Source organism: Ctenopharyngodon idella, chromosome 5 (genome assembly GCF_019924925.1).
Source record: "Ctenopharyngodon idella isolate HZGC_01 chromosome 5, HZGC01, whole genome shotgun sequence".
Classification (NCBI taxonomy): domain Eukaryota; kingdom Metazoa; phylum Chordata; class Actinopteri; order Cypriniformes; family Xenocyprididae; genus Ctenopharyngodon; species Ctenopharyngodon idella.
The window spans coordinates 5,510,049-5,533,349 of NC_067224.1; the positions used below are offsets into that span (position 1 = coordinate 5,510,049).

The window sequence follows — 23,301 nt, forward strand, 5'->3', positions numbered from 1 at the left end:
CTCCAAAGTCTGGTCCCAGGAGTGTAATTTCGCTAGAGTAGATCTGAAGTATTAGAGTAGTACTGTCATTCCAGTACCATTTAAATTGGTACTGCTGCACTAGAATGTTACTTTCATAGCGTTACATAATATTTTAAAAATGTAGTAGTCTTGAAGAAGGTTTTTGTTGAGCAAGATGTGAGTCAGTCACACAATACTTAGCTCCAAAGTCAGGTCCCATGCGTGCAAATTCACTAGAGTAGATCTGAAGAATTAGACTAGTACTGTCATTCCAAAAATATAGCATTACATAGTAGGCACTCACCAAGAAGAAGAAACTTTTATGCAAGCCAGTTATGACTAAACCCATAATACTCTTTGATAAGAATCCTAACATACTGTTCTGAATCGTAACAGATACTGTACAAGACCGCTGTAACACTGTACAAGAATCCTCATAGGAGGTATCAATTAAAGATGGGAGAAAGCTAGACCTCACACAACTGCTTTTCTGCACAGTCTCAGATGACCCAGATGGGACTCGAACCCACAATCCTCAGCTCCGAAGGCTGATGCCTTATCCATTAGGCCACTGGGCCACGACTGCAAGTTATTTAAATTGGTACTGCTGCACTAGAATATTACTTTCATAGCGTTATATAATATTTTAAAAATGTAGTAGTCTTGAACAAGGTTTTTGTTGAGCAAGATGTGAGTCAGTCGCACAAAACTGAGCTCCAAAGTCAGGTCCAGTGCGTGCAGTTTCAATAGAGTAGAACTGAAGAATTAGACTAATACTGTCATTCCAAAAAATAGCCTTACATAGTAGGCACTCACCAAGAAGAAGAAACTTTTATGCAAGCCAGTTATGACTCAAGCTCATAATACTCTTTTACAAGAATCCTAACATTCTGTACTGAATCGTAACAGATAATGTACAAGACCGCTGTAACACTGTACAAGAATCGTCACAGCAATTCACAACCAAAGATCGGAAAACGCCAGACCTCACACAACTGCTTTTCTGCACAGTCTCAGATGACCCAGCTGCGACTTAAACCCACAATTCTCATTTCCGAAGGCTGATGCCTCATCCATTAGGCCACTGGGCCAGGACTGCTATTGACTTAATTTGTACTGCGGCACTAGAATATTACTTTTATGCAAGCCAGATATGACTCAAACCCATAATACTCTTTCACAAGAATCCTAACAGACACTGTAGAAGAATCCTCACAGCAAGTGGCAACCATAGATCGGAAGACGCAAGACTTCACACAACTGCTTTTCTGCACAGTCTCAGATGACCCAGATGGGACTCGAACCCACAATCCTCAGCTCCGAAGGCTGATGCCTTATCCATTAGGCCACTGGGCCACGACTGCAAGTCATTTAAAAGTAGGTTTTTGTTTAGCAAGATGGGTCAGTCGCACAATACTTAGCTCCAAAGTCTGGTCCCAGGAGTGTAATTTCGCTAGAGTAGATCTGAAGAATTAGAGTAGTACTGTCATTCCAGTACCATTTAAATTGGTACTGCTGCACTAGAATGTTATTTTCATAGCGTTACATAATATTTAAAAAATGTAGTAGTCTTGAAGAAGGTGGTTTTTGTTCAGCAAAATGTGAGTCAGTCGCACAAAAATGAGCTCCATAGTCAGGTCCAGTGCGTGCAGTTTCAATAGAGTAGAACTGAAGAATTAGACTAGTACTGTCATTCCAAAAAAATAGCCTTACATAGTAGGCACTCACCAAGAAGAAGAAACTTTTATGCAAGACAGTTATGACTCAAACCCATAATACTCTTTGATAAGAATCCTAACATACTGTTCTGAATCGTAACAGATACTGTACAAGACCGCTGTAAAACTGTACAAGAATCCTCATAGGAGGTATCAATTAAAGATGGGAGAAAGCTAGACCTCACACAACTGCTTTTCTGCACAGTCTCAGATGACCCAGATGGGACTCGAACCCACAATCCTCAGCTCCGAAGGCTGATGCCTTATCCATTAGGCCACTGGGCCACGACTGCAAGTCATTTAAAAGTAGTACTCTTGAAGAAGGTTTTTGTTGAGCAAGATGTGAGTCAGTCGCACAAAACTGAGCTCCAAAGTCAGGTCCAGTGCGTGCAGTTTCAATAGAGTAGAACTGAAGAATTAGACTAATACTGTCATTCCAAAAAATAGCCTTACATAGTAGGCACTCACCAAGAAGAAGAAACTTTTATGCAAGCCAGTTATGACTCAAGCTCATAATACTCTTTTACAAGAATCCTAACATACTGTACTGAATCGTAACAGATAATGTACAAGACCGCTGTAACACTGTACAAGAATCGTCACAGCAATTCACAACCAAAGATCGGAAAACGCCAGACCTCACACAACTGCTTTTCTGCACAGTCTCAGATGACCCAGCTGCGACTTAAACCCACAATTCTCATTTCCGAAGGCTGATGCCTCATCCATTAGGCCACTGGGCCAGGACTGCTAATGACTTAATTTGTACTGCGGCACTAGAATATTACTTTTATGCAACCCAGATATGACTCAAACCCATAATACTCTTTCACAAGAATCCTAACAGACACTGTACAAGAATCCTCACAGCAAGTGGCAACCATAGATCGGAAGACGCAAGACTTCACACAACTGCTTTTCTGCACAGTCTCAGATGACCCAGATGGGACTCGAACCCACAATCCTCAGCTCCGAAGGCTGATGCCTTATCCATTAGGCCACTGGGCCACGACTGCAAGTCATTTAAAAGTAGGTTTTTGTTTAGCAAGATGTGGGTCAGTCGCACAATACTTAGCTCCAAAGTCTGGTCCCAGGAGTGTAATTTCGCTAGAGTAGATCTGAAGAATTAGAGTAGTACTGTCATTCCAGTACCATTTAAATTGGTACTGCTGCACTAGAATGTTACTTTCATAGCGTTACATAATATTTAAAAAATGTAGTAGTCTTGAAGAAGGTGGTTTTTGTTCAGCAAGATGTGAGTCAGTCGCACAAAAATGAGCTCCATAGTCAGGTCCAGTGCGTGCAGTTTCAATAGAGTAGAACTGAAGAATTAGACTAGTACTGTCATTCCAAAAAAATAGCCTTACATAGTAGGCACTCACCAAGAAGAAGAAACTTTTATGCAAGACAGTTATGACTCAAACCCATAATACTCTTTGATAAGAATCCTAACATACTGTTCTGAATCGTAACAGATACTGTACAAGACCGCTGTAAAACTGTACAAGAATCCTCATAGGAGGTATCAATTAAAGATGGGAGAAAGCTAGACCTCACACAACTGCTTTTCTGCACAGTCTCAGATGACCCAGATGGGACTCGAACCCACAATTCTCATTTCCGAAGGCTGATGCCTCATCCATTAGGCCACTGGGCCAGGACTGCTAATGACTTAATTTGTACTGCGGCACTAGAATATTACTTTTATGCAACCCAGATATGACTCAAACCCATAATACTCTTTCACAAGAATCCTAACAGACACTGTACAAGAATCCTCACAGACACTGTAGAAGAATCCTCACAGCAAGTGGCAACCATAGATCGGAAGACGCAAGACTTCACACAACTGCTTTTCTGCACAGTCTCAGATGACCCGGATGGGACTCGAACCCACAATCCTCAGCTCCGAAGGCTGATGCCTTATCCATTAGGCCACTGGGCCACGACTGCAAGTCATTTAAAAGTAGGTTTTTGTTTAGCAAGATGTGGGTCAGTCGCACAATACTTAGCTCCAAAGTCTGGTCCCAGGAGTGTAATTTCGCTAGAGTAGATCTGAAGAATTAGAGTAGTACTGTCATTCCAGTACCATTTAAATTGGTACTGCTGCACTAGAATGTTACTTTCATAGCGTTACATAATATTTTAAAAATGTAGTAGTCTTGAAGAAGGTGGTTTTTGTTCAGCAAAATGTGAGTCAGTCGCACAAAAATGAGCTCCATAGTCAGGTCCAGTGCGTGCAGTTTCAATAGAGTAGAACTGAAGAATTAGACTAGTACTGTCATTCCAAAAAAATAGCCTTACATAGTAGGCACTCACCAAGAAGAAGAAACTTTTATGCAAGACAGTTATGACTCAAACCCATAATACTCTTTGATAAGAATCCTAACATACTGTTCTGAATCGTAACAGATACTGTACAAGACCGCTGTAAAACTGTACAAGAATCCTCATAGGAGGTATCAATTAAAGATGGGAGAAAGCTAGACCTCACACAACTGCTTTTCTGCACAGTCTCAGATGACCCAGATGGGACTCGAACCCACAATCCTCAGCTCCGAAGGCTGATGCCTTATCCATTAGGCCACTGGGCCACGACTGCAAGTCATTTAAAAGTAGTACTCTTGAAGAAGGTTTTTGTTGAGCAAGATGTGAGTCAGTCGCACAAAACTGAGCTCCAAAGTCAGGTCCAGTGCGTGCAGTTTCAATAGAGTAGAACTGAAGAATTAGACTAATACTGTCATTCCAAAAAATAGCCTTACATAGTAGGCACTCACCAAGAAGAAGAAACTTTTATGCAAGCCAGTTATGACTCAAGCTCATAATACTCTTTTACAAGAATCCTAACATACTGTACTGAATCGTAACAGATAATGTACAAGACCGCTGTAACACTGTACAAGAATCGTCACAGCAATTCACAACCAAAGATCGGAAAACGCCAGACCTCACACAACTGCTTTTCTGCACAGTCTCAGATGACCCAGCTGCGACTTAAACCCACAATTCTCATTTCCGAAGGCTGATGCCTCATCCATTAGGCCACTGGGCCAGGACTGCTAATGACTTAATTTGTACTGCGGCACTAGAATATTACTTTTATGCAACCCAGATATGACTCAAAACCGTAATACTCTTTCACAAGAATCCTAACATACTGTATTGAATCCTAACAGACACTGTAGAAGAATCCTCACAGCAAGTGGCAACCATAGATCGGAAGACGCAAGACTTCACACAACTGCTTTTCTGCACAGTCTCAGATGACCCAGATGGGACTCGAACCCACAATCCTCAGCTCCGAAGGCTGATGCCTTATCCATTAGGCCACTGGGCCACGACTGCAAGTCATTTAAAAGTAGGTTTTTGTTTAGCAAGATGTGGGTCAGTCGCACAATACTTAGCTCCAAAGTCTGGTCCCAGGAGTGTAATTTCGCTAGAGTAGATCTGAAGAATTAGAGTAGTACTGTCATTCCAGTACCATTTAAACTGGTACTGCTGCACTAGAATGTTACTTTCATAGCGTTACATAATATTTTAAAAATGTAGTAGTCTTGAAGAAGGTTTTTGTTCAGCAAAATGTGAGTCAGTCGCACAAAAATGAGCTCCATAGTCAGGTCCAGTGCGTGCAGTTTCAATAGAGTAGAACTGAAGAATTAGACTAGTACTGTCATTCCAAAAAAATAGCCTTACATAGTAGGCACTCACCAAGAAGAAGAAACTTTTATGCAAGACAGTTATGACTCAAACCCATAATACTCTTTGATAAGAATCCTAACATACTGTTCTGAATCGTAACAGATACTGTACAAGACCGCTGTAACACTGTACAAGAATCCTCACAGGAGGTATCAATTAAAGATGGGAGAAAGCTAGACCTCACACAACTGCTTTTCTGCACAGTCTCAGATGACCCAGATGGGACTCGAACCCACAATTCTCATTTCCGAAGGCTGATGCCTCATCCATTAGGCCACTGGGCCAGGACTGCTAATGACTTAATTTGTACTGCGGCACTAGAATATTACTTTTATGCAACCCAGATATGACTCAAACCCATAATACTCTTTCACAAGAATCCTAACAGACACTGTACAAGAATCCTCACAGCAAGTGGCAACCATAGATCGGAAGACGCAAGACTTCACACAACTGCTTTTCTGCACAGTCTCAGATGACCCAGATGGGACTCGAACCCACAATCCTCAGCTCCGAAGGCTGATGCCTTATCCATTAGGCCACTGGGCCACGACTGCAAGTCATTTAAAAGTAGGTTTTTGTTTAGCAAGATGTGGGTCAGTCGCACAATACTTAGCTCCAAAGTCTGGTCCCAGGAGTGTAATTTCGCTAGAGTAGATCTGAAGAATTAGAGTAGTACTGTCATTCCAGTACCATTTAAATTGGTACTGCTGCACTAGAATGTTACTTTCATAGCGTTACATAATATTTAAAAAATGTAGTAGTCTTGAAGAAGGTGGTTTTTGTTCAGCAAAATGTGAGTCAGTCGCACAAAAATGAGCTCCATAGTCAGGTCCAGTGCGTGCAGTTTCAATAGAGTAGAACTGAAGAATTAGACTAGTACTGTCATTCCAAAAAAATAGCCTTACATAGTAGGCACTCACCAAGAAGAAGAAACTTTTATGCAAGACAGTTATGACTCAAACCCATAATACTCTTTGATAAGAATCCTAACATACTGTTCTGAATCGTAACAGATACTGTACAAGACCGCTGTAAAACTGTACAAGAATCCTCATAGGAGGTATCAATTAAAGATGGGAGAAAGCTAGACCTCACACAACTGCTTTTCTGCACAGTCTCAGATGACCCAGATGGGACTCGAACCCACAATTCTCATTTCCGAAGGCTGATGCCTCATCCATTAGGCCACTGGGCCAGGACTGCTAATGACTTAATTTGTACTGCGGCACTAGAATATTACTTTTATGCAACCCAGATATGACTCAAACCCATAATACTCTTTCACAAGAATCCTAACAGACACTGTACAAGAATCCTCACAGACACTGTAGAAGAATCCTCACAGCAAGTGGCAACCATAGATCGGAAGACGCAAGACTTCACACAACTGCTTTTCTGCACAGTCTCAGATGACCCAGATGGGACTCGAACCCACAATCCTCAGCTCCGAAGGCTGATTCCTTATCCATTAGGCCACTGGGCCACGACTGCAAGTCATTTAAAAGTAGGTTTTTGTTTAGCAAGATGTGGGTCAGTCGCACAATACTTAGCTCCAAAGTCTGGTCCCAGGAGTGTAATTTCGCTAGAGTAGATCTGAAGAATTAGAGTAGTACTGTCATTCCAGTACCATTTAAATTGGTACTGCTGCACTAGAATGTTACTTTCATAGCGCTACATAATATTTAAAAAATGTAGTAGTCTTGAAGAAGGTGGTTTTTGTTCAGCAAAATGTGAGTCAGTCGCACAAAAATGAGCTCCATAGTCAGGTCCAGTGCGTGCAGTTTCAATAGAGTAGAACTGAAGAATTAGACTAGTACTGTCATTCCAAAAAAATAGCCTTACATAGTAGGCACTCACCAAGAAGAAGAAACTTTTATGCAAGACAGTTATGACTCAAACCCATAATACTCTTTGATAAGAATCCTAACATACTGTTCTGAATCGTAACAGATACTGTACAAGACCGCTGTAAAACTGTACAAGAATCCTCATAGGAGGTATCAATTAATATAGCATTACATAGTAGGCAGTCACCAAGAAGAAGAAACTTTTATGCAAGCTAGTTATGACTCAAACCCATAATACTCTTTTACAAGAATCCTAACAGACTGTACTGAATTGTAACAGATACTAGTGAATACATAGTAGGCACTCACCAAGAAGAAGAAACTTTTATGCAAGCCAGTTATGACTCAAACCCATAATACTCTTTTCCAAGAATCCTAACATACTGGACTGAATCGTAACGGACACTGCAACACTGTACACGAATACTCACAGGAGGTATCAATTACAGATGGGAGAACGCTAGACCTCACACAACTGCTTTTCTGCACAGTCTCAGATGACCCAGATGGGACTCGAACCCACAATTCTCATTTCCGAAGGCTGATGCCTCATCCATTAGGCCACTGGGCCAGGACTGCTAATGACTTAATTTGTACTGCGGCACTAAAATATTACTTTTATGCAACCCAGATATGACTCAAACCCATAATACTCTTTCACAAGAATCCTAACAGACACTGTACAAGAGTCCTCACAGCAAGTGGCAACCATAGATCGGAAGACGCAAGACTTCACACAACTGCTTTTCTGCACAGTCTCAGATGACCCAGATGGGACTCGAACCCACAATCCTCAGCTCCGAAGGCTGATGCCTTATCCATTAGGCCACTGGGCCACGACTGCAAGTCATTTAAAAGTAGGTTTTTGTTTAGCAAGATGTGGGTCAGTCGCACAATACTTAGCTCCAAAGTCTGGTCCCAGGAGTGTAATTTCGCTAGAGTAGATCTGAAGAATTAGAGTAGTACTGTCATTCCAGTACCATTTAAATTGGTACTGCTGCACTAGAATGTTACTTTCATAGCGTTACATAATATTTTAAAAATGTAGTAGTCTTGAAGAAGGTGGTTTTTGTTCAGCAAAATGTGAGTCAGTCGCACAAAAATGAGCTCCATAGTCAGGTCCAGTGCGTGCAGTTTCAATAGAGTAGAACTGAAGAATTAGACTAGTACTGTCATTCCAAAAAAATAGCCTTACATAGTAGGCACTCACCAAGAAGAAGAAACTTTTATGCAAGACAGTTATGACTCAAACCCATAATACTCTTTGATAAGAATCCTAACATACTGTTCTGAATCGTAACAGATACTGTACAAGACCGCTGTAAAACTGTACAAGAATCCTCATAGGAGGTATCAATTAAAGATGGGAGAAAGCTAGACCTCACACAACTGCTTTTCTGCACAGTCTCAGATGACCCAGATGGGACTCGAACCCACAATCCTCAGCTCCGAAGGCTGATGCCTTATCCATTAGGCCACTGGGCCACGACTGCAAGTCATTTAAAAGTAGTACTCTTGAAGAAGGTTTTTGTTGAGCAAGATGTGAGTCAGTCGCACAAAACTGAGCTCCAAAGTCAGGTCCAGTGCGTGCAGTTTCAATAGAGTAGAACTGAAGAATTAGACTAATACTGTCATTCCAAAAAATAGCCTTACATAGTAGGCACTCACCAAGAAGAAGAAACTTTTATGCAAGCCAGTTATGACTCAAGCTCATAATACTCTTTTACAAGAATCCTAACATACTGTACTGAATCGTAACAGATAATGTACAAGACCGCTGTAACACTGTACAAGAATCGTCACAGCAATTCACAACCAAAGATCGGAAAACGCCAGACCTCACACAACTGCTTTTCTGCACAGTCTCAGATGACCCAGATGGGACTCGAACCCACAATCCTCAGCTCCGAAGGCTGATGCCTTATCCATTAGGCCACTGGGCCACGACTGCAAGTCATTTAAAAGTAGGTTTTTGTTTAGCAAGATGGGTCAGTCGCACAATACTTAGCTCCAAAGTCTGGTCCCAGGAGTGTAATTTCGCTAGAGTAGATCTGAAGAATTAGAGTAGTACTGTCATTCCAGTACCATTTAAATTGGTACTGCTGCACTAGAATGTTATTTTCATAGCGTTACATAATATTTAAAAAATGTAGTAGTCTTGAAGAAGGTGGTTTTTGTTCAGCAAAATGTGAGTCAGTCGCACAAAAATGAGCTCCATAGTCAGGTCCAGTGCGTGCAGTTTCAATAGAGTAGAACTGAAGAATTAGACTAGTACTGTCATTCCAAAAAAATAGCCTTACATAGTAGGCACTCACCAAGAAGAAGAAACTTTTATGCAAGACAGTTATGACTCAAACCCATAATACTCTTTGATAAGAATCCTAACATACTGTTCTGAATCGTAACAGATACTGTACAAGACCGCTGTAAAACTGTACAAGAATCCTCATAGGAGGTATCAATTAAAGATGGGAGAAAGCTAGACCTCACACAACTGCTTTTCTGCACAGTCTCAGATGACCCAGATGGGACTCGAACCCACAATCCTCAGCTCCGAAGGCTGATGCCTTATCCATTAGGCCACTGGGCCACGACTGCAAGTCATTTAAAAGTAGTACTCTTGAAGAAGGTTTTTGTTGAGCAAGATGTGAGTCAGTCGCACAAAACTGAGCTCCAAAGTCAGGTCCAGTGCGTGCAGTTTCAATAGAGTAGAACTGAAGAATTAGACTAATACTGTCATTCCAAAAAATAGCCTTACATAGTAGGCACTCACCAAGAAGAAGAAACTTTTATGCAAGCCAGTTATGACTCAAGCTCATAATACTCTTTTACAAGAATCCTAACATACTGTACTGAATCGTAACAGATAATGTACAAGACCGCTGTAACACTGTACAAGAATCGTCACAGCAATTCACAACCAAAGATCGGAAAACGCCAGACCTCACACAACTGCTTTTCTGCACAGTCTCAGATGACCCAGCTGCGACTTAAACCCACAATTCTCATTTCCGAAGGCTGATGCCTCATCCATTAGGCCACTGGGCCAGGACTGCTAATGACTTAATTTGTACTGCGGCACTAGAATATTACTTTTATGCAACCCAGATATGACTCAAACCCATAATACTCTTTCACAAGAATCCTAACAGACACTGTACAAGAATCCTCACAGCAAGTGGCAACCATAGATCGGAAGACGCAAGACTTCACACAACTGCTTTTCTGCACAGTCTCAGATGACCCAGATGGGACTCGAACCCACAATTCTCATTTCCGAAGGCTGATGCCTCATCCATTAGGCCACTGGGCCAGGACTGCTAATGACTTAATTTGTACTGCGGCACTAGAATATTACTTTTATGCAACCCAGATATGACTCAAACCCATAATACTCTTTCACAAGAATCCTAACAGACACTGTACAAGAATCCTCACAGACACTGTAGAAGAATCCTCACAGCAAGTGGCAACCATAGATCGGAAGACGCAAGACTTCACACAACTGCTTTTCTGCACAGTCTCAGATGACCCGGATGGGACTCGAACCCACAATCCTCAGCTCCGAAGGCTGATGCCTTATCCATTAGGCCACTGGGCCACGACTGCAAGTCATTTAAAAGTAGGTTTTTGTTTAGCAAGATGTGGGTCAGTCGCACAATACTTAGCTCCAAAGTCTGGTCCCAGGAGTGTAATTTCGCTAGAGTAGATCTGAAGAATTAGAGTAGTACTGTCATTCCAGTACCATTTAAATTGGTACTGCTGCACTAGAATGTTACTTTCATAGCGTTACATAATATTTTAAAAATGTAGTAGTCTTGAAGAAGGTGGTTTTTGTTCAGCAAAATGTGAGTCAGTCGCACAAAAATGAGCTCCATAGTCAGGTCCAGTGCGTGCAGTTTCAATAGAGTAGAACTGAAGAATTAGACTAGTACTGTCATTCCAAAAAAATAGCCTTACATAGTAGGCACTCACCAAGAAGAAGAAACTTTTATGCAAGACAGTTATGACTCAAACCCATAATACTCTTTGATAAGAATCCTAACATACTGTTCTGAATCGTAACAGATACTGTACAAGACCGCTGTAAAACTGTACAAGAATCCTCATAGGAGGTATCAATTAAAGATGGGAGAAAGCTAGACCTCACACAACTGCTTTTCTGCACAGTCTCAGATGACCCAGATGGGACTCGAACCCACAATCCTCAGCTCCGAAGGCTGATGCCTTATCCATTAGGCCACTGGGCCACGACTGCAAGTCATTTAAAAGTAGTACTCTTGAAGAAGGTTTTTGTTGAGCAAGATGTGAGTCAGTCGCACAAAACTGAGCTCCAAAGTCAGGTCCAGTGCGTACATAGTAGGCACTCACCAAGAAGAAGAAACTTTTATGCAAGACAGTTATGACTCAAACCCATAATACTCTTTGATAAGAATCCTAACATACTGTTCTGAATCATAACAGATACTGTACAAGACCGCTGTAACACTGTACAAGAATCGTCACAGCAATTCACAACCAAAGATCGGAAAACGCCAGACCTCACACAACTGCTTTTCTGCACAGTCTCAGATGACCCAGCTGCGACTTAAACCCACAATTCTCATTTCCGAAGGCTGATGCCTCATCCATTAGGCCACTGGGCCAGGACTGCTAATGACTTAATTTGTACTGCGGCACTAGAATATTACTTTTATGCAACCCAGATATGACTCAAACCCATAATACTCTTTCACAAGAATCCTAACAGACACTGTACAAGAATCCTCACAGACACTGTAGAAGAATCCTCACAGCAAGTGGCAACCATAGATCGGAAGACGCAAGACTTCACACAACTGCTTTTCTGCACAGTCTCAGATGACCCAGATGGGACTCGAACCCACAATCCTCAGCTCCGAAGGCTGATTCCTTATCCATTAGGCCACTGGGCCACGACTGCAAGTCATTTAAAAGTAGGTTTTTGTTTAGCAAGATGTGGGTCAGTCGCACAATACTTAGCTCCAAAGTCTGGTCCCAGGAGTGTAATTTCGCTAGAGTAGATCTGAAGAATTAGAGTAGTACTGTCATTCCAGTACCATTTAAATTGGTACTGCTGCACTAGAATGTTACTTTCATAGCGCTACATAATATTTAAAAAATGTAGTAGTCTTGAAGAAGGTGGTTTTTGTTCAGCAAAATGTGAGTCAGTCGCACAAAAATGAGCTCCATAGTCAGGTCCAGTGCGTGCAGTTTCAATAGAGTAGAACTGAAGAATTAGACTAGTACTGTCATTCCAAAAAAATAGCCTTACATAGTAGGCACTCACCAAGAAGAAGAAACTTTTATGCAAGACAGTTATGACTCAAACCCATAATACTCTTTGATAAGAATCCTAACATACTGTTCTGAATCGTAACAGATACTGTACAAGACCGCTGTAAAACTGTACAAGAATCCTCATAGGAGGTATCAATTAATATAGCATTACATAGTAGGCAGTCACCAAGAAGAAGAAACTTTTATGCAAGCTAGTTATGACTCAAACCCATAATACTCTTTTACAAGAATCCTAACAGACTGTACTGAATTGTAACAGATACTAGTGAATACATAGTAGGCATTCACCAAGAAGAAGAAACTTTTATGCAAGCCAGTTATGACTCAAACCCATAATACTCTTTTCCAAGAATCCTAACATACTGGACTGAATCGTAACGGACACTGCAACACTGTACACGAATACTCACAGGAGGTATCAATTACAGATGGGAGAACGCTAGACCTCACACAACTGCTTTTCTGCACAGTCTCAGATGACCCAGATGGGACTCGAACCCACAATTCTCATTTCCGAAGGCTGATGCCTCATCCATTAGGCCACTGGGCCAGGACTGCTAATGACTTAATTTGTACTGCGGCACTAAAATATTACTTTTATGCAACCCAGATATGACTCAAACCCATAATACTCTTTCACAAGAATCCTAACAGACACTGTACAAGAGTCCTCACAGCAAGTGGCAACCATAGATCGGAAGACGCAAGACTTCACACAACTGCTTTTCTGCACAGTCTCAGATGACCCAGATGGGACTCGAACCCACAATCCTCAGCTCCGAAGGCTGATGCCTTATCCATTAGGCCACTGGGCCACGACTGCAAGTCATTTAAAAGTAGGTTTTTGTTTAGCAAGATGTGGGTCAGTCGCACAATACTTAGCTCCAAAGTCTGGTCCCAGGAGTGTAATTTCGCTAGAGTAGATCTGAAGAATTAGAGTAGTACTGTCATTCCAGTACCATTTAAATTGGTACTGCTGCACTAGAATGTTACTTTCATAGCGTTACATAATATTTAAAAAATGTAGTAGTCTTGAAGAAGGTGGTTTTTGTTCAGCAAAATGTGAGTCAGTCGCACAAAAATGAGCTCCATAGTCAGGTCCAGTGCGTGCAGTTTCAATAGAGTAGAACTGAAGAATTAGACTAGTACTGTCATTCCAAAAAAATAGCCTTACATAGTAGGCACTCACCAAGAAGAAGAAACTTTTATGCAAGACAGTTATGACTCAAACCCATAATACTCTTTGATAAGAATCCTAACATACTGTTCTGAATCGTAACAGATACTGTACAAGACCGCTGTAAAACTGTACAAGAATCCTCATAGGAGGTATCAATTAAAGATGGGAGAAAGCTAGACCTCACACAACTGCTTTTCTGCACAGTCTCAGATGACCCAGATGGGACTCGAACCCACAATCCTCAGCTCCGAAGGCTGATGCCTTATCCATTAGGCCACTGGGCCACGACTGCAAGTCATTTAAAAGTAGTACTCTTGAAGAAGGTTTTTGTTGAGCAAGATGTGAGTCAGTCGCACAAAACTGAGCTCCAAAGTCAGGTCCAGTGCGTGCAGTTTCAATAGAGTAGAACTGAAGAATTAGACTAATACTGTCATTCCAAAAAATAGCCTTACATAGTAGGCACTCACCAAGAAGAAGAAACTTTTATGCAAGCCAGTTATGACTCAAGCTCATAATACTCTTTTACAAGAATCCTAACATACTGTACTGAATCGTAACAGATAATGTACAAGACCGCTGTAACACTGTACAAGAATCGTCACAGCAATTCACAACCAAAGATCGGAAAACGCCAGACCTCACACAACTGCTTTTCTGCACAGTCTCAGATGACCCAGATGGGACTCGAACCCACAATCCTCAGCTCCGAAGGCTGATGCCTTATCCATTAGGCCACTGGGCCACGACTGCAAGTCATTTAAAAGTAGGTTTTTGTTTAGCAAGATGTGGGTCAGTCGCACAATACTTAGCTCCAAAGTCTGGTCCCAGGAGTGTAATTTCGCTAGAGTAGATCTGAAGAATTAGAGTAGTACTGTCATTCCAGTACCATTTAAACTGGTACTGCTGCACTAGAATGTTACTTTCATAGCGTTACATAATATTTTAAAAATGTAGTAGTCTTGAAGAAGGTTTTTGTTCAGCAAAATGTGAGTCAGTCGCACAAAAATTAGCTCCATAGTCAGGTCCAGTGCGTGCAGTTTCAATAGAGTAGAACTGAAGAATTAGACTAGTACTGTCATTCCAAAAAAATAGCCTTACATAGTAGGCACTCACCAAGAAGAAGAAACTTTTATGCAAGACAGTTATGACTCAAACCCATAATACTCTTTGATAAGAATCCTAACATACTGTTCTGAATCGTAACAGATACTGTACAAGACCGCTGTAACACTGTACAAGAATCCTCACAGGAGGTATCAATTAAAGATGGGAGAAAGCTAGACCTCACACAACTGCTTTTCTGCACAGTCTCAGATGACCCAGATGGGACTCGAACCCACAATCCTCAGCTCCGAAGGCTGATGCCTTATCCATTAGGCCACTGGACCACGACAACGAGTTATTTAAATTGGTACTGCTGCACTAGAATTTTACTTTCATAGCGTTACATAATATTTTAAAAATGTAGTCTTGAAGAAGGTTTTTGTTGAGCATACTTAGCTTAGCTCCAAAGTCAGGTCCCATGCGTGCAAATTCACTAGAGTAGATCTGAAGAATTAGACTAGTACTGTCATTCCAAAAATATAGCATTACATAGTAGGCAGTCACCAAGAAGAAGAAACTTTTATGCAAGCTAGTTATGACTCAAACCCATAATACTCTTTTACAAGAATCCTAACAGACTGTACTGAATTGTAACAGATACTAGTGAATACATAGTAGGCACTCACCAAGAAGAAGAAACTTTTATGCAAGCCAGTTATGACTCAAACCCATAATACTCTTTTCCAAGAATCCTAACATACTGGACTGAATCGTAACGGACACTGCAACACTGTACACGAATACTCACAGGAGGTATCAATTACAGATGGGAGAACGCTAGACCTCACACAACTGCTTTTCTGCACAGTCTCAGATGACCCAGATGGGACTCGAACCCACAATCCTCAGCTCCGAAGGCTGATGCCTTATCCATTAGGCCACTGGGCCACGACTGCAAGTCATTTAAAAGTAGTACTCTTGAAGAAGGTTTTTGTTGAGCAAGATGTGAGTCAGTCGCACAAAACTGAGCTCCAAAGTCAGGTCCAGTGCGTGCAGTTTCAATAGAGTAGAACTGAAGAATTAGACTAATACTGTCATTCCAAAAAATAGCCTTACATAGTAGGCACTCACCAAGAAGAAGAAACTTTTATGCAAGCCAGTTATGACTCAAGCTCATAATACTCTTTTACAAGAATCCTAACATACTGTACTGAATCGTAACAGATAATGTACAAGACCGCTGTAACACTGTACAAGAATCGTCACAGCAATTCACAACCAAAGATCGGAAAACGCCAGACCTCACACAACTGCTTTTCTGCACAGTCTCAGATGACCCAGCTGCGACTTAAACCCACAATTCTCATTTCCGAAGGCTGATGCCTCATCCATTAGGCCACTGGGCCAGGACTGCTAATGACTTAATTTGTACTGCGGCACTAGAATATTACTTTTATGCAACCCAGATATGACTCAAAACCGTAATACTCTTTCACAAGAATCCTAACATACTGTATTGAATCCTAACAGACACTGTACAAGAATCCTCACAGCAAGTGGCAACCATAGATCGGAAGACGCAAGACTTCACACAACTGCTTTTCTGCACAGTCTCAGATGACCCAGATGGGACTCGAACCCACAATCCTCAGCTCCGAAGGCTGATGCCTTATCCATTAGGCCACTGGGCCACGACTGCAAGTCATTTAAAAGTAGGTTTTTGTTTAGCAAGATGTGGGTCAGTCGCACAATACTTAGCTCCAAAGTCTGGTCCCAGGAGTGTAATTTCGCTAGAGTAGATCTGAAGAATTAGAGTAGTACTGTCATTCCAGTACCATTTAAACTGGTACTGCTGCACTAGAATGTTACTTTCATAGCGTTACATAATATTTTAAAAATGTAGTAGTCTTGAAGAAGGTTTTTGTTCAGCAAAATGTGAGTCAGTCGCACAAAAATGAGCTCCATAGTCAGGTCCAGTGCGTGCAGTTTCAATAGAGTAGAACTGAAGAATTAGACTAGTACTGTCATTCCAAAAAAATAGCCTTACATAGTAGGCACTCACTAAGAAGAAGAAACTTTTATGCAAGACAGTTATGACTCAAACCCATAATACTCTTTGATAAGAATCCTAACATACTGTTCTGAATCGTAACAGATACTGTACAAGACCGCTGTAAAACTGTACAAGAATCCGTACAAGAAACGCCAGACCTCACACAACTGCTTTTCTGCACAGTCTCAGATGACCCAGCTGCGACTTAAACCCACAATTCTCATCTCTGAAGGCTGGTGCCTCATCCATTGGGCCACTGGGCCAGGACTGCTAATGACTTAATTTGTACTGCAGCACTAGAATATTACTTTTATGCAACCCAGATATGACTCAAACCCATAATACTCTTTCACAAGAATCCTAACATACTGTATTGAATCATAACAGATAATGTACAAGACCGCTGTAACACTGTACAAGAATCCTCACAGCAAGTGGCAACCATAGATCGGAAGACGCAAGACTTCACACAACTGCTTTTCTGCACAGTCTCAGATGACCCAGATGGAACTCAAACCCACAATCCTCAGCTCCGAAGGCTGATGCCTTATCCATTAGGCCACGACTGCAAGTTATTTAAATTGGTACTGCTGCACAAGAATATTACTTTCATAGCATTACATAATTTTTTAAAAATGTAGGACTACTGAAGAAAGTTTTTGGTGGCCAAGATGTGAGTCAATCGCACAATACTTAGCTCCAAAGTCAGGTCCCGTGCGTGCAAATTCACTAGAATAGATCTGAAGAATTAGACTAGTACTGTCATTCCAAAAAAATAGCATTACATAGTAGGCACTCACCAAGAAGAAGAAGCTTTTGTGCAACCCATTTATAACTCAAACCCATAATACTCTTTTACAAGAATCCTAACATACTGTTCTGAATCGTAACAGATACTGTACAAGACCGCTGTAACACTGTACAAGAATCCTCACAGGAGGTATCAATTAAAGATGGGAGAAAGCTAGACCTCACACAACTGCTTTTCTGCACAGTCTCAGATGACCCAGATGGGACTCGAACCCACAATCCTCAGCTCCGAAGGCTGATGCCTTATCCATTAGGCCACTGGACCACGACAACGAGTTATTTAAATTGGTACTGCTGCACTAGAATTTTACTTTCATAGCGTTACATAATATTTTAAAAATGTAGTCTTGAAGAAGGTTTTTGTTGAGCATACTTGGCTTAGCTCCAAAGTCAGGTCCCATGCGTGGAAATTCACTAGAGTAGATCTGAAGAATTAGACTAGTACTGTCATTCCAAAAATATAGCATTACATAGTAGGCAGTCACCAAGAAGAAGAAACTTTTATGCAAGCCAGTTATGACTCAAGCTCATAATACTCTTTTACAAGAATCCTAACATACTGTACTGAATCGTAACAGATAATGTACAAGACCGCTGTAACACTGTACAAGAATCGTCACAGCAATTCACAACCAAAGATCGGAAAACGCCAGACCTCACACAACTGCTTTTCTGCACAGTCTCAGATGACCCAGATGGGACTCAAACCCACAATCCTCAGCTCTGAAGGCTGATGCCTTATCCATTAGGCCACTGGGCCACGACTGCAAGTTATTTAAAAGTAGTACTCTTGAAGAAGGTTTTTGATGAGCAAGCTGTGAGTCAATCGCATAAGGTTTTTGTTCAGCAAGATGTGGGTCAGTCGCACAATACTTAGCTCCAAAGTCTGGTCCCAGGAGTGTAATTTCGCTAGAGTAGATCTGAAGTATTAGAGTAGTACTGTCATTCCAGTACCATTTAAATTGGTACTGCTGCACTAGAATGTTACTTTCATAGCGTTACATAATATTTTAAAAATGTAGTAGTCTTGAAGAAGGTTTTTGTTGAGCAAGATGTGAGTCAGTCACACAATACTTAGCTCCAAAGTCAGGTCCCATGCGTGCAAATTCACTAGAGTAGATCTGAAGAATTAGACTAGTACTGTCATTCCAAAAATATAGCATTACATAGTAGGCACTCACCAAGAAGAAGAAACTTTTATGCAAGCCAGTTATGACTAAACCCATAATACTCTTTGATAAGAATCCTAACATACTGTTCTGAATCGTAACAGATACTGTACAAGACCGCTGTAACACTGTACAAGAATCCTCATAGGAGGTATCAATTAAAGATGGGAGAAAGCTAGACCTCACACAACTGCTTTTCTGCACAGTCTCAGATGACCCAGATGGGACTCGAACCCACAATCCTCAGCTCCGAAGGCTGATGCCTTATCCATTAGGCCACTGGGCCACGACTGCCAGTTATTTAAATTGGTACTGCTGCACTAGAATATTACTTTCATAGCGTTATATAATATTTTAAAAATGTAGTAGTCTTGAACAAGGTTTTTGTTGAGCAAGATGTGAGTCAGTCGCACAAAACTGAGCTCCAAAGTCAGGTCCAGTGCGTGCAGTTTCAATAGAGTAGAACTGAAGAATTAGACTAATACTGTCATTCCAAAAAATAGCCTTACATAGTAGGCACTCACCAAGAAGAAGAAACTTTTATGCAAGCCAGTTATGACTCAAGCTCATAATACTCTTTTACAAGAATCCTAACATTCTGTACTGAATCGTAACAGATAATGTACAAGACCGCTGTAACACTGTACAAGAATCGTCACAGCAATTCACAACCAAAGATCGGAAAACGCCAGACCTCACACAACTGCTTTTCTGCACAGTCTCAGATGACCCAGCTGCGACTTGAACCCACAATTCTCATCTCTGAAGGCTGGTGCCTCATCCATTAGGCCACTGGGCCAGGACTGCTAATGACTTAATTTGTACTGCAGCACTAGAATATTACTTTTATGCAACCCAGATATGACTCAAACCCATAATACTCTTTCACAAGAATCCTAACATACTGTATTGAATCCTAACAGATAATGTACAAGACCGCTGTAACACTGTACAAGAATCCTCACAGCAAGTGGCAACCATAGATCGAAAGACGCAAGACTTCACACAACTGCTTTTCTGCACAGTCTCAGATGACCCAGATGGGACTCAAACCCACAATCCTCAGCTCTGAAGGCTGATGCCTTATCCATTAGGCCACTGGGCCACGACTGCAAGTTATTTAAATTGGTACTGCTGCACTAGAATATTATTTTCATAGCATTAAATAATTTTTTAAAAACCCGTAAGACCTTCGTTCATCTTCAGAACACAAATTAAGATATTTTTGATGCAATCCAAGAGGTTTTTCAACATAATTACCATATTCACGGTCCAGAAAAGTAGTAAAACATGTTTCTTTTTCATGTAAAGTTGTACAGTTTCATTTTTTGAATCTTGAAATAAATATTTCTATGTTCTGTATCACTGTGTTGTGTTTGTTTCCTTTTTCTGTTTAGAAGATAACTGACTGATAACCTTTAAATCTCCTTTGTAAAAGCTTTATTAGGCATAAGTAGTCATCACTTTAGATGAGCTCACAAAAATAGTTAACTGACAATTACTAAATGTTTTATAATTACCTGACTTAATCATGAATTACAGTAGGAATACGTGTTAATAAAGCATTTATTAACACACTAAGTAACTATTACTATATGTCTAAATAATAAGATGTATAAATGTACATTTAAATAGTTTATTAATGATTTACTTGCACTTTCTAAAGGATCATATGAACCACTGACAACTCCTAAATAACTGGTTTGTAAAAATGTAATACTTAATTTAGAAATAATAAATTGATCATTAATAAAGTATGAAAATACAATTATTAAACACATTATAGATATGCTTATAAATCAAGAACGAAGCATTTACATTTTTATTTATAAACTGCTTACTAATGTCTACTAATGTAGAGACAATGCTTTATAAATGATGAATTAACTATTTACTAATGCTTAACTAATGATTCATAGCGTGAGTTATTATAAAGTGTTACCCAAGAGGTAACACTTTACAATAACATTAGTTAACTACATTAGTTAACATGAACTAATAATTAACTGCACTTCTACAGCATTTATTAATCTTTGTTAATGTTAATTTCAACATTTACTAATACATTATTAAAATCTTGTTAACATTAGTTAATGCACTGTGAACTAACATGAACAAACAATGAACAACTGTATTTTTATAAACTAAAGTTAACGAAGATTAGTAATTACAGTAACAAATGTATTGCTCATTGTTAGTTCATGTTAGTTAATGTTTAAATAATGAACCTTATTGTAAAGTGTTACCATATTTTTTTGTTCATTTAAATTAAAGATTATGTTCTGATCTATTATTCTCTCTTACTGATTTACTTTGCAATAATTCAGCGACATTACATCATGAAACTACTGCAATGTTTTCTTTCTCGTTTGTATAGTTTTTTTGTGAAATCATTTGGTAGTCAGAGGTGTGTGTATGGGAGGGGGGTCACCAGAATTTTTTAAAAGATTTAAAGGGGGGCATGACCATGACCAAAAAGTTTGAGAACCACTGCCAATTACATAGTCTCTTTGCAGTAGTGTGATTTAAGTGAATTTTAATTCTTTCTTGAACCATGGACTGTAGAATAATAGAATAGAATAGAACAGAATAGAACAGAATAGAATAGAATAGAATAGATGAGAAGAGAATAAGGAGTGTGTGAGTGTGCAAGTATCTGTTACTGTGTTCCATGTACATACAATACAATGTACACTAAACACAATTTGCAATATGTAAACAATACATTGCAATATACAAAACATACAATATACAGTACAGAATGTGCATTTCATTCATTCATTCTTTCTTTTTATTGCTTTAAACATAAATAGTATGTCAATTAAGAGCTAAAAGAAGAGATAAGATAAAAAAAATAAAAAAAAAACCACACCATCAAATTAGACAAAGGTCAGAAAACACTGGTATTATCACTTATGTCTATGTCTATGGGAGGTATAAGAACAAGAACAATTCATTGGTTTCAAAGGGAATATAATTGACATTTCATGTTTAGGTGCATTAACCACTCCAAAAAAAATTATTGTCACCACATGGTTAAATACCCCAAAAAAACCTCCATAACCTCCAAATTTATGGACTCTTGGAAGATCACTATACTCACAGGACCAGCATTGCATTTGCATGTAACATCCTGCACATAATAAATCCCCACTTGCCATTGCATATAACAGATAATAGTCTCATGCCACTTACCACCACTGTCAGCTAACAGCCAGGGTAAAACTAATACATTGAAAATTGTAAAGTTGGCTGCTTGACCATTTTTAATTTTCCTCATTTTGAGTGATTACACTGATATTGGGATTAATAACAATCAAAACATAACCACAGGTTCAGTACATCAAATTGTTACAAAAAAAAAACCAAAAAAACAATAATGCTACATTATTCAGCCTTGAGGAAATTCAGGAAGGGCTGCCACATGGTTTTGAATTGACAATGAAATTTAAGCTCAATGGAACGTATATCCTCCAGTTGTATGACATGAAACAGTTCACAGAGCCAAACTTAAAAAACATGGAGGATCTGAAGATTTCCAGTTTAGAAGTATTATTTTTTTAGCAAGAATCGTGCCCATCAATAACAATCTTTGCTGGAAGATTGGAAAAGTTTTCAATGTCTCTGAAGATCCCAGAATTGCAATACCATGGTCCGGCTTAACCTCCTTTTGGAAAACTTTTGAGAAGAAGTCAAATATAGCAGTCCAAAAATTAAACAATTTAGGACAAAACCAAAACATGTGTGACAAGGAACCTTCTTTTGTTTTACATCTGTCACAAATTGGAGAAACAGAATTGAATATTTTACTCAGTTTAGTTTTGGAGTAATATAATCTAGCACTGATCTCCTTTTCTTTAGAGAAATACACTTCATTCAAATGAAGCTACACGTGCATTTCAAACTAATTATCAAGACATTTGTTAAACAAAATGTATAACAAAACTATGTGTCATTAAACACTAAAACTCTGGTTAAACTGAAACAAGTTGTGCATCGTGTTTTATGCACTAGAATTCTGTTTTCTAGAATAAGATATTCATCGTCTAGACATTGATCATTTTAGAACAGGTAAATCAGAATGTTTATTGTGTGTCTGTGACAGTTCAGGTTCAGGCATTAAGATGAAGATTTTCTTTTTGTCCCTTGAGTCTTCAACAGACTACAGCGAATTCTTCTGAGCACTTGACCAGTTTCTGTTATCACTTTGTAAGATCTGGGATTAATTTCTTCCAACACAGTTGCTTTTTTGCACCATGTGTTTGGTTATTATAATAATAGCTCATAATAGCTCTTTTGTTTGCATTTTATCAGCTTTTTTCTCTGCTTCAGACCCTTATTTGGATTAGTCTCAGAAAAACATGGAAGGGTTGTACAGCTTGCGATCCATTAACAGTTCAGCTGGCGATACACCACAATCCAGTGGGGAAGCGAGGTATGGATCTGACCCATCATCCAC

General features: G+C 39.8%; 24 non-coding genes across 24 annotated transcripts; all 24 read right to left on the bottom strand.

Annotated features, from left to right (window-relative positions):
* Nucleotides 1-505: 505 nt before the first annotated feature.
* trnar-ucg (transfer RNA arginine (anticodon UCG)) lies at nt 506-578 on the bottom strand. Its single transcript has one exon. It is a non-coding gene; the product is annotated as a tRNA-Arg (tRNA).
* Nucleotides 579-1,283: 705 nt separating this feature from the next.
* Nucleotides 1,284-1,356, bottom strand: trnar-ucg (transfer RNA arginine (anticodon UCG)). The gene has a single exon. It is a non-coding gene; the product is annotated as a tRNA-Arg (tRNA).
* Nucleotides 1,357-1,930: 574 nt separating this feature from the next.
* Nucleotides 1,931-2,003, bottom strand: trnar-ucg (transfer RNA arginine (anticodon UCG)). Its single transcript has one exon. It is a non-coding gene; the product is annotated as a tRNA-Arg (tRNA).
* A 650-nt stretch (nt 2,004-2,653) lies between these two features.
* Nucleotides 2,654-2,726, bottom strand: trnar-ucg (transfer RNA arginine (anticodon UCG)). Its single transcript has one exon. It is a non-coding gene; the product is annotated as a tRNA-Arg (tRNA).
* Nucleotides 2,727-3,590: 864 nt separating this feature from the next.
* Nucleotides 3,591-3,663, bottom strand: trnar-ucg (transfer RNA arginine (anticodon UCG)). The gene has a single exon. It is a non-coding gene; the product is annotated as a tRNA-Arg (tRNA).
* Nucleotides 3,664-4,239: 576 nt separating this feature from the next.
* trnar-ucg (transfer RNA arginine (anticodon UCG)) lies at nt 4,240-4,312 on the bottom strand. Its single transcript has one exon. It is a non-coding gene; the product is annotated as a tRNA-Arg (tRNA).
* A 670-nt stretch (nt 4,313-4,982) lies between these two features.
* On the bottom strand, nt 4,983-5,055 carry trnar-ucg (transfer RNA arginine (anticodon UCG)). The gene has a single exon. It is a non-coding gene; the product is annotated as a tRNA-Arg (tRNA).
* Nucleotides 5,056-5,893: 838 nt separating this feature from the next.
* trnar-ucg (transfer RNA arginine (anticodon UCG)) lies at nt 5,894-5,966 on the bottom strand. The gene has a single exon. It is a non-coding gene; the product is annotated as a tRNA-Arg (tRNA).
* An 864-nt stretch (nt 5,967-6,830) lies between these two features.
* Nucleotides 6,831-6,903, bottom strand: trnar-ucg (transfer RNA arginine (anticodon UCG)). The gene has a single exon. It is a non-coding gene; the product is annotated as a tRNA-Arg (tRNA).
* Nucleotides 6,904-8,030: 1,127 nt separating this feature from the next.
* trnar-ucg (transfer RNA arginine (anticodon UCG)) lies at nt 8,031-8,103 on the bottom strand. The gene has a single exon. It is a non-coding gene; the product is annotated as a tRNA-Arg (tRNA).
* Nucleotides 8,104-8,679: 576 nt separating this feature from the next.
* trnar-ucg (transfer RNA arginine (anticodon UCG)) lies at nt 8,680-8,752 on the bottom strand. Its single transcript has one exon. It is a non-coding gene; the product is annotated as a tRNA-Arg (tRNA).
* Nucleotides 8,753-9,137: 385 nt separating this feature from the next.
* Nucleotides 9,138-9,210, bottom strand: trnar-ucg (transfer RNA arginine (anticodon UCG)). Its single transcript has one exon. It is a non-coding gene; the product is annotated as a tRNA-Arg (tRNA).
* Nucleotides 9,211-9,784: 574 nt separating this feature from the next.
* On the bottom strand, nt 9,785-9,857 carry trnar-ucg (transfer RNA arginine (anticodon UCG)). The gene has a single exon. It is a non-coding gene; the product is annotated as a tRNA-Arg (tRNA).
* Nucleotides 9,858-10,795: 938 nt separating this feature from the next.
* Nucleotides 10,796-10,868, bottom strand: trnar-ucg (transfer RNA arginine (anticodon UCG)). The gene has a single exon. It is a non-coding gene; the product is annotated as a tRNA-Arg (tRNA).
* Nucleotides 10,869-11,444: 576 nt separating this feature from the next.
* On the bottom strand, nt 11,445-11,517 carry trnar-ucg (transfer RNA arginine (anticodon UCG)). The gene has a single exon. It is a non-coding gene; the product is annotated as a tRNA-Arg (tRNA).
* A 611-nt stretch (nt 11,518-12,128) lies between these two features.
* Nucleotides 12,129-12,201, bottom strand: trnar-ucg (transfer RNA arginine (anticodon UCG)). The gene has a single exon. It is a non-coding gene; the product is annotated as a tRNA-Arg (tRNA).
* A 1,127-nt stretch (nt 12,202-13,328) lies between these two features.
* Nucleotides 13,329-13,401, bottom strand: trnar-ucg (transfer RNA arginine (anticodon UCG)). The gene has a single exon. It is a non-coding gene; the product is annotated as a tRNA-Arg (tRNA).
* A 576-nt stretch (nt 13,402-13,977) lies between these two features.
* On the bottom strand, nt 13,978-14,050 carry trnar-ucg (transfer RNA arginine (anticodon UCG)). The gene has a single exon. It is a non-coding gene; the product is annotated as a tRNA-Arg (tRNA).
* Nucleotides 14,051-14,435: 385 nt separating this feature from the next.
* Nucleotides 14,436-14,508, bottom strand: trnar-ucg (transfer RNA arginine (anticodon UCG)). The gene has a single exon. It is a non-coding gene; the product is annotated as a tRNA-Arg (tRNA).
* Nucleotides 14,509-15,081: 573 nt separating this feature from the next.
* On the bottom strand, nt 15,082-15,154 carry trnar-ucg (transfer RNA arginine (anticodon UCG)). The gene has a single exon. It is a non-coding gene; the product is annotated as a tRNA-Arg (tRNA).
* Nucleotides 15,155-15,685: 531 nt separating this feature from the next.
* Nucleotides 15,686-15,758, bottom strand: trnar-ucg (transfer RNA arginine (anticodon UCG)). Its single transcript has one exon. It is a non-coding gene; the product is annotated as a tRNA-Arg (tRNA).
* A 670-nt stretch (nt 15,759-16,428) lies between these two features.
* On the bottom strand, nt 16,429-16,501 carry trnar-ucg (transfer RNA arginine (anticodon UCG)). The gene has a single exon. It is a non-coding gene; the product is annotated as a tRNA-Arg (tRNA).
* A 1,364-nt stretch (nt 16,502-17,865) lies between these two features.
* trnar-ucg (transfer RNA arginine (anticodon UCG)) lies at nt 17,866-17,938 on the bottom strand. The gene has a single exon. It is a non-coding gene; the product is annotated as a tRNA-Arg (tRNA).
* A 1,117-nt stretch (nt 17,939-19,055) lies between these two features.
* On the bottom strand, nt 19,056-19,128 carry trnar-ucg (transfer RNA arginine (anticodon UCG)). Its single transcript has one exon. It is a non-coding gene; the product is annotated as a tRNA-Arg (tRNA).
* Nucleotides 19,129-23,301: the final 4,173 nt, after the last annotated feature.